The sequence below is a fragment of the Conger conger genome, chromosome 3 (genome assembly GCF_963514075.1).
Source record: "Conger conger chromosome 3, fConCon1.1, whole genome shotgun sequence".
NCBI classification, from domain to species: Eukaryota; Metazoa; Chordata; class Actinopteri; order Anguilliformes; family Congridae; genus Conger; species Conger conger.
In genome coordinates, this window is record NC_083762.1 from 32,424,031 (window position 1) to 32,433,275 (window position 9,245).

Consider the following 9,245-nt stretch of genomic DNA (forward strand, 5'->3'; position numbering starts at 1 on the left):
CAAATATTGGTGCAAGATGGTTCTCGCTGTGAAAGTGGCGCAGGTTCAAACCCGCGATGAGCAGCAGGTGCTGGGGTTTGAGCAGCTTCCAGACTTTCAGCCGGCACCATTATAGGCAGTCTGTGCGCCTCTGGCCCGCACACAAATATAGCCGTGCCGTGACACCACTCCTGCCCGAAGCTGACATTTTACCCACACACCTCCGCACCCTGCCTCTTACCACCACTCACTCTGGCACCAGCGGCAGCCTTCAGAAATAGAGCCTTAAGACACGAGATTACTGCATTTCAGACTGACTGATTAACACAAAGCGCATGGGCAGATCAGGGCAAGGAGGAGAAGGAGAGGGGGAAAGATGTGGAGGGGGAAAGATGGAAAATAAAGATGGAAAAAGAAAAAGGAGGCACTGTAGGCTCTGACTTTGCACAAACCAGTAGTCACTCTAGGATATATGAAAATAGAGCTTGTAATTTTGTAAAAAAAAAAGGCGTCCAAGGTAAATAATTGCATGTGTTCAGTCTCTAAAATAGAGTCAAGTTACGCCGAAATACAGGTTCTGTCTGATGCGGGGATCCAGGGAGGAAACAATTTGAGGAAGCAATCAAGCACCAAACTTGAACAACAACATTCAAGGGACAGTGTTGAGAACGATCAAGAGGTCAAGAGAACACGAACACTGCATTTCTGACTTCGGCCACACACACAACACACACACCACACACCACACACCACACAACACACAACACACAACACACAACACACAACACACAACACACAACACACAACACACACACACACACACACACCTCCAAGGAACAGCTCGAGATAGGCATCTGAAATGGGAACTGGTAATGCTACCTCAGTTCTAGCTGGCAACACAGGAGGAAGGCCCCTTGCTAAATATATGATCAATCCTATTACTAACATCACAAATCACAATTGAAAAGATGTGGGTGGAAAGGAAGACTACAAGTTTTGTGCTGCCTTATTCAAACTAGGTCTGCTGATATGCCAATCACAAAAGGTTCTCTAAAATAAATCTGCATTTCTTTTATCCTGTTTGTGGTAGCTTTCAAATTGGAGGGCATTCAAACTGCCCAACCAGCGGCCATGCCAGGTCATTATCCATCACATACACAGATTACCAACAAAAAGCATAATTAATCAAAACATTTGTTTCCAATGTTACTGTATTAACATTACTTAAACTGTAGGCTACTGTAGAAACAATTCTACATGTAGCCTACAAGCCTAATCTAGTGCCTAATCTTCATATCACATCCTGCATTAGACACTAACCTTCATGACACAGCTGTGCATGGCAGTAACATGATGCTGAAATGAATCTTATGATGTTAAGCAGAGGCTCTGGTTCAGGGCCTGTTTGGTAATTATGAAAACACATACAGGGGAGAGTCCCTCCTATCTGAAAGTCCTAGGCTGCTGGTACCTGCATGGTGTCAGAGCTGAGACATACAGTAGCTGTATCGATATGTGAATTTAACAAAGTTTAATTTTGGTGGAACATGGCTGAATTAAGTCCATGTGCAGACTATAGCCCCTTTTCCAGCAGAGGAACCTTTTCTGAAACTCAAGAGACTTTTTCCAGTACTAAGGAACTTTCTGCTTTTCCAACTCCAGGAACCTGGGAATGATTTTGGCCCTGGGGTATGGTTCCTATGCCCCTTGTTAGTCTCTGCTTGCACAGTCGTACCTTTTGAAGGTCCATGAACTATTGGGGTGGAGCTTGCAGGAATGAAAATTCCTGACTGGCGAAATGCAATGTGCAAATAAAATAAATAAAACTGAAGCAGTATTTAAAAAATTGTTCCCTTTTTTTACCCAGTGACTTCCTCCTACTTTGCCAAATCTTGGTTCTTGAGGTGTGGTGGGAAAAAAAAACAAGAAGATGCTCCAGGAACCATGTAGTCCCAGTGGTGGATAGTCCCGGCCCTCTTTTAGTGCATACAACCTTGTGGAAAAGGGCAACACTCCAACACCTGTAAATTTCCCGGCTCCTGTCAACCTTAATCAGCCAGGTGAACACAGCTCTGACATGCACTGCACAACCTCTCAGAGCACACAAAGCAGCCTACAGCCCAGGGTCAACACGTTTTCGGGGCTATAACCAAATCATTCCAAAGTATCATGAAATATTAAGAGGACGCCGAGAGTATTATCTAACCATCCAGATTTCCCTGAGAAGTTATGAGAGGTCCGCTGTGGCTCAACCTGATAAAATTACCTTCGAAAATGTACATTCGAAAAACAATGTCTCCTTGCAAATATAATGTGCAGGGACAATGTTGTTTTAAAAGATTGTTTCAACATAGTTTTACCAATTCTGACACTGCGCCCCAGAACACTGCCTTGTTGGCTATGCGAGGGGAAAACCAAAAAAAGATTAGAAATGAAATTAGAAATAAGATAGCTATAGATATGCCACATGTTTAGACTGAAATGTAATCTCCCGCAACGATGTAGCGTAAATAGGTGCTACAGGCAGAGAAAGTTCAGATAATATTAGGTCAAACTAAAACCAAACATTAACAAGCACTTCTTGGGCTGACGTTAAGCTACTTTTTTGCAAAGCTGGCAGAATTAGGTCATTGGTATTCCAGTAGCTTATAATAATATTCTACAACACTATCAATGGAAGACTAAACGCTACAAACATGATTTTACAATATTTTAGGTTTGTCTTAATATGGTCATTTTTGGGAAATAACTGAAATATGCGATAATGGTTTATGCAAATATGCGATATCTTTACAATGGAATGAATGGGAAATGGTTCACTTTATTTTACAGCATGAATGGGTAGCTGACATATGGGGAAGGTTTTTTTCTTTTTAGTAATTTATAAAACTTTGAATATCTCATCTTATTTACATATACACCACAGGACATTGTATCACACCATAGGGCAATTTAAGGTGGCCAATTTGTTGCTATATGGCTACCAATTAGCTTTTGACCTCTGGGTACATTGTAGATATCAATAAGTTATATAACAAATTCAAGTTACTCTTTCCATCCACATATATAGCATTGCATCTGGATTTTTAGTCTGTAGATTTGATTGCATAAAACAGCTACACGATTGACTGCACCGTTTTCTCTTGATTTTGGCCACCAGACGAGCCAGCTAGAGCCAATGACCGTGAGGTCAGTCTTACATGGCAGTGCAGCCAGCCCATATACAGAGCGTATATAGAACCAGACTATCAGCCCAAGCTCGCATGCCATGGATGAGTTTCTCAAAAGCGTTCTCATGCATTCAGGAGGTGTATTGTCATTTTGGCATGTGGCTTTAACATACAAATTCCAAGAAAAAAATGTATTGTTTGGAAATGATTTGGAATAATTTGTTTGCATTAACCAATTCTTTCATTTTAAACGAGCAACCAATAAATCAGCTGATGGGGGGGAATTTCAGGGAGGTTTCGGAACTGATCTCAAGCCAGGCTTGGACATTCTTTCACATATACATTTTTTCACCACTATAATTCCGCTTACCCCACCAGATAAATATTCGACCAAAATTCACTCTATAATGTAACATTTTATTTGGAAAGGTAAACGTCCCAGAATTAGACTGGAAACGATACGAGGCAAAGTGTCATCTGGAGGGCTGTCCTTACCTTCTCAAAATTTGGGAGAAAGTCGAAAAACATACAAAGACCATCTAACAAAGATATTAGTATCTTTGTGTATGGTTTGCTGACCTCACGGGAGCTAAAAAGATACTTGTACAAAGGTGGAAGCAACTCCCTGTTCTGGTCTCATTGGGTAAACACTGGGTAATTCTCCAAATTATTTACAAGGAAACATCAATCGCTCGGATTCATGGAGCTAATCATAAAAAATTTGATGCCTGGCATTCAGCAGCTGCTGCTAAATGTATTTTGATTTCAGGTATTTAATATGAATTGTATTTTAACTGTTCCATGGCCCAGAGGGTGGGGGAATGTTTAAGGGAAAAACAGATACTGTAAAATATTCTGAATAAAACTGAAAAAAAAAAAAAAAAAATGAAAAAAAAATTGATCAAAACAAATATATATTTTAGCATATAGTACTTTGTATATATCAGGGGTGTCTATTACATACAAAAGTATTTGAAAACATGCAAATGAGCACATTTATCTTACCACTAGCTATATCCGACAGATTGATAAACCAAATGGATAGTGGAGGAAGCAAGCTAACTCCCCTTCGGTCTGCCACACACAGAGCCATCAACTGTTCCTGTATTCATTGTATATATATTCTGAATGGAATGACATTGTAGGATATCCAATGCAAGTAAGATTTAAGAAAATTAGGCTTTCATAAACAGCAGAGGCTAAGCAGCCAACATTCCACACAGTGCAAAACGGTGAGGTTACGTGGCGTAGGATGAAGGTGGACAGTATCTGCTGCTTTCGGGGCAATTTGGCAATTTCCTCACTAAAGGGTAAATTACGACTGTTATTATGGTAGTCGGACTATCGTATTATTACTATGATTACAATAATTATAAGCACTCATATTGAGGGCAAATTCAACCATGCAAAGGTTAGTGTGATGTAACAGGAATAAATAAATAAAAACTCATGCCGTGTGGACGTCGGAAATATTTGAGTTCAAACAAAGCATTCAAATGAAACCTTCACTAATCTTAAATATTGTAATCTTGACATCAGAATAAATACAAAACATTGGAGTTTTATGGACCATCACACAGTATTATCTGGTACAGAAGACCATCATTCACCCAAATAAGAAAAATAAATAAAATGTTTAATCCTAATGACTAGAGCCATCAGTTTGGTCTCCACCATGTGACCGGGAGAGATTTAAATATATTTCAGTGGTCATCCTCAAGGGGTCCCCATAGGTTCTCCAATGACAGTCAAGTAACTATTCATACAATTTAGTTTGAGACATGGATGGAAATATAAATGCAATGAAAAGCATGATTTTGAGCTGACTTTTGCTGTTACTCACAGCAATTGTATAGCAGTTAAAGCAGTTTATTACAAAGTTAACTCATGTCACTGGGTTTCTTGCCGCTGAATTGGTAGCTGAACTCAAGGAAAACACAAAACCCACCAGTCTCTGTGGCTATCCAGGGTCAGGACTGAGTATCACTGCAGTAAAAAGAAAAACGCTTCCATATAAAGCAGAGATGTCCAATATTATATGAATAAAATATATGGGCAACTGGAAAGCAATCAATAAAACCTAAAATTGTGTAATATATATATATATATATATATATTAGGCGTACATCCAAGGTGGTAAAAATATTTTGTATGTGTTCTATTTAATCAGTAATTGGGGAAACGACAGCTGAAAGAAAACCAGTATTCCAAGGCTGAAACTTTTACATATTGCCCGTTATACAGCAATATTTAACTGTGTTTTACATTTCATGTATACTATTTGGTTAACGGGTCTGTGCAGTTTGACAACCCAGCCTTTAATGATTACCCATACTATTTTTATTTATTTATATTTTGAGCATTTTTAAAAATAATAATTCACTTGCCTTAACTCAAATGAGACAATTATTTCTGCAAATGTTTCCAACTGTCCAGTATTTTAGAGCACAGTTCTCTAAAGTGTTCTTCTATCATATTGGGATAAAATTACAGTATGGTGTATTGTAGTTTTTAGTGCCAATTCCCTATGTAGGCTACCTGAGGAAAAATAACTGAGAACGTCGGTTTTGTATTGTATTCTTTAACTCTTGCTTGCAATGGACTATCATTAAGGAATTCCGCGCACGTTCTTGAGCTCTGGAAATATAAAACCGTTGCATGAAGATCTTATCTGACTCAGAGGTTTCTATTAAAACGACCCCATTTGTAAATTAGACTACTGTAACACATACACTGACAGCCATGCAACCCACTCAACCGGACGCACACCACGGTTGTGACGAATCCGGCAGGTTCGCGAAGCAAGGATCGGAATACTCCTGCAAGTGTTGATTGACTGAAACGACGACCAATCAGAAATGGCACCCCCTCTTAAACGAACCAATCAGTGCCTACAGGAACGTCCTCCTGACATCTGCTTCTGCCAGATGGAGCGACGATAAAAGAAGCCAAGTTTGCCCCTGCCAACGTAGTCGTAAGTTCTGGTATGCATGAAAAAACTTGCGCAAAGTTACCATAGATGTGATGCCACAGGGCAGTAACCGAAGGGCTTTGCGTAATGAGTTTCGTAAACGCCGCTACTGTTATTCCGTTTGGCGCATGTCGAGAATAGCGGATTTTAATAATGATAGGTGGCATTACTGTAACTACGTCCGTGGAAATGCGGACGATTACTATGCAATACAAGCAGACCTTATTTAATGATTATGGGTCAAATTAATTGAAGCCACTTAATGCAACTAAGGGTTAAATGTTACCTTTGACGTGCTCAAGTAAAATGTAGGCTACACGTTACCCGCAGAAACACAGTTACAACTAACACACAAATTGTGAAAGCGAGTTTCAACCCACCCATCAAAAAAAAGTTCACGACATAGCTGGCTAGCTTGAATTTGAACACGCAACATAACCAACTGTGACTCTAATACCTGGTCGAGGTAGCCAAATTACTGGCTGCCGTTACACAAACCACCGCCTCATTCTGGAAATTGCAGTCTAACCGCAGCAAGCTTGCTAAAGTAGCTAATATTTAAGGCTTGAATGAAGTATAAGCCTGTCTGATGGTGTGGTGCTTGTCATTGTGTAAGGCGAATCCATTCGATGAACAACTATTGTAAATAACGTAAGCCTGCGTGTAAGTTACAAGAAAAAGTAGAGTGCTCAAGTTTCTCATATATTTCGTGTTTATTTAACTTAATGCCACTAAAAAACGTATGACACAGATAATTATGTAGAGACTGAAACTTTTCCACGCGTAAATTTGTAATTTAGCTAAAGTCTAGAGATGATACGTTAGCCTAACATTACCGTTCCAGCCAAAAAAAAAGCTAACTTGGTCTCCAATATTCTCCAACACACTGAGCATTTAGTAAGATGCAACCTAATTATTACCACCGCACTAGGTCATTCCTGCTTAATGAATATTTAGCCTACTTGTCCCTCGCATAATTGCCATTTTCTTGGAAAGTAACTTGCTAAGTGTTTGCCTTAACTTGAGGTAACGTTAGCCAACTTACCCCTACGTTATGTAGCTAGCTAGCTATAGTTAGGCGACTGTGCGTTTATAATACCCATCGTAATTAGCCTGCTATGGCTACAGAATCCTGTTAAAATTGTTCCAGATTATTTTTTGATTTAGGAACACGCGAGGATTGTAACAACGATTTAGGCCTCTGTGAAAATATTTTTAAAGTGTTTCAAGCGACAGGCCTGCGAGCCACGAGAAGAGGTCGCTTTGGGAGCACGTAGAAAATCCCCTCTCCTTAACAGCTTAAACCCCACCGAGGAGACGCGTCCCACAAGAAGAAAAACTCACCTCAGTGAAAAACTGCGCCTTGAAAACGGATCACGCTCTGCCCCCAGAACAAAGAGGGGTTTAATCCAAGAAATAAACGGGCTAACAGCCTTTCCTTCTGCCGTTATGATCCCCGCTAGTCCTCTAGCGCTGTGCCTAGATGCTGATATACTCCGTTACCAGTGAAGTTCCACCACTAGGAAAGAACCTAATGCAGTCAATATGGCCGTCCAACCGTGTGCGCGAGGCGTGGTTCATCTAGCAGAGCTGGAGGGGGAGACCGCGCGCCACGAAAAAGAGCAACCGCATCTCTACTGTTTCAGAGAAGCACACAACCCAAGTAAGAAAGTAACATTTGAAGTCTAGCAGGTGATGCCATGGCATAGTAATTGCATAACTATATTTCCAAGACACCAAAGTGTGCCGTTTTAAACTCTTGTTATCTGCATTGCTTGAAGATTTTCAATAGGCTAATTCCCAAATGAAGTTCTTGTACGGACTCGCATGAACAACTTTACGGTCACTGTTGAACGTACCTGTTGCAACATTTGTGTTGTAATGTAACTGTTGGTTAACATTTGTGTTTTAATGGGGGACTCAACGCGGTGCATTCCTTGTAGCAGATACAAATGTTGCACATGTAGTGTTGTATAAAAGGCAAGATACATCATTGATTTAAAATGTCTTAAATGCCTTACTCATGTCACCAAACTGGCATTGCACTGAACATTTAACTTAATTTATTATTTTCCTACAACGTGTACGCAAGAAATAGATTTGGTGAAAAAAGGTCATAATTTCTGTTCCATTTTTATACTGTTTCATTGGCAACACGGTAAACGCGTCTCCAGGACGCCCACGAGTCACTACATTTCTTTCCGGTGTTGTAAAATAAACACAAAGCAATAAAATGTTTTATCTGATCTCACTCAGAGACTGCCTTAAAGTATTCCAACAGGTAAGGACCTGTGAGCAGGAGTTGAGTCTATGTCCTCATGTCCTCTGTTCACTCGTGCGTGAACAGAATTAGTTCTACCTAGCTGGTGCAGGGATGCAAGGCCAATTATCCCCTGGGAAGCAAGGAAGTGACTGATGGTGCAGCACATGCTCAAATCTGCAGCATCTTGCACACACACACTCAAAACAAGGTAACATCGGCTAAAGTAACGGTGTAGAATCACTGTTTTGTTTTCTTTGTTTTGTTTTTTAAACTTCAGTTCATGTTCCAAATTTGTGAAAGTTGCGTGTAGAACGGCGCAGCAGAACACCACTTGATTTCACCATTTAATCATGGTCTTTGATCAAGACCTTGATGAGTAGAATTAGGCGTCTAAGTGATGGACTAAAACAAAAAACTAGGCGGTATCCAAAACCACCCCATAATGACTGTGTCCTCAAAATATGTACTGTAAACTGAAAATACTGCTTACTTTAATATGTGATGTGTTCACATGTGCTATTTGTCAGAATTCTCACCATTGTGTACACTAGTTGTGGTGGAGAGGGATGCATTCATTTGGCAAATTAAACTTGGTGTGATTAATTTGCTACATTAGAGATCACCCTGCCTTTTACAATGTGCCATAGGTTGCTGAAAGACAAGCTGAAACAGAAGTTAGAGCACTACTCCTGCGATATGACGTATACATGAGTGAAACCGATCTTACAGGGAGAGTCAATTTGACTGACTTCAAATGAGCAAGGGGACTTCAAATGAGGATGCGTGCTGCTGCTTGAAAAGGATATTGGTTTGAGGGGAATGGAAAATTGACAGACATACACACACTGGTACACAATGATGT

The 9,245-nt window shown here is 40.1% G+C and overlaps 1 protein-coding gene across 1 annotated transcript in view; it reads right to left on the reverse strand.

Moving 5' to 3' along the window:
- LOC133125025 (radixin) overlaps positions 1-7,957 on the reverse strand; it is a 35,417-nt gene extending 27,460 nt beyond the window's left edge. The window contains exon 1 of the mRNA XM_061236703.1: positions 7,465-7,957. The gene's annotated coding sequence lies outside the window, so the exon portion shown is untranslated. The remainder of the gene's footprint in view (positions 1-7,464) is intronic.
- Positions 7,958-9,245: the final 1,288 nt, after the last annotated feature.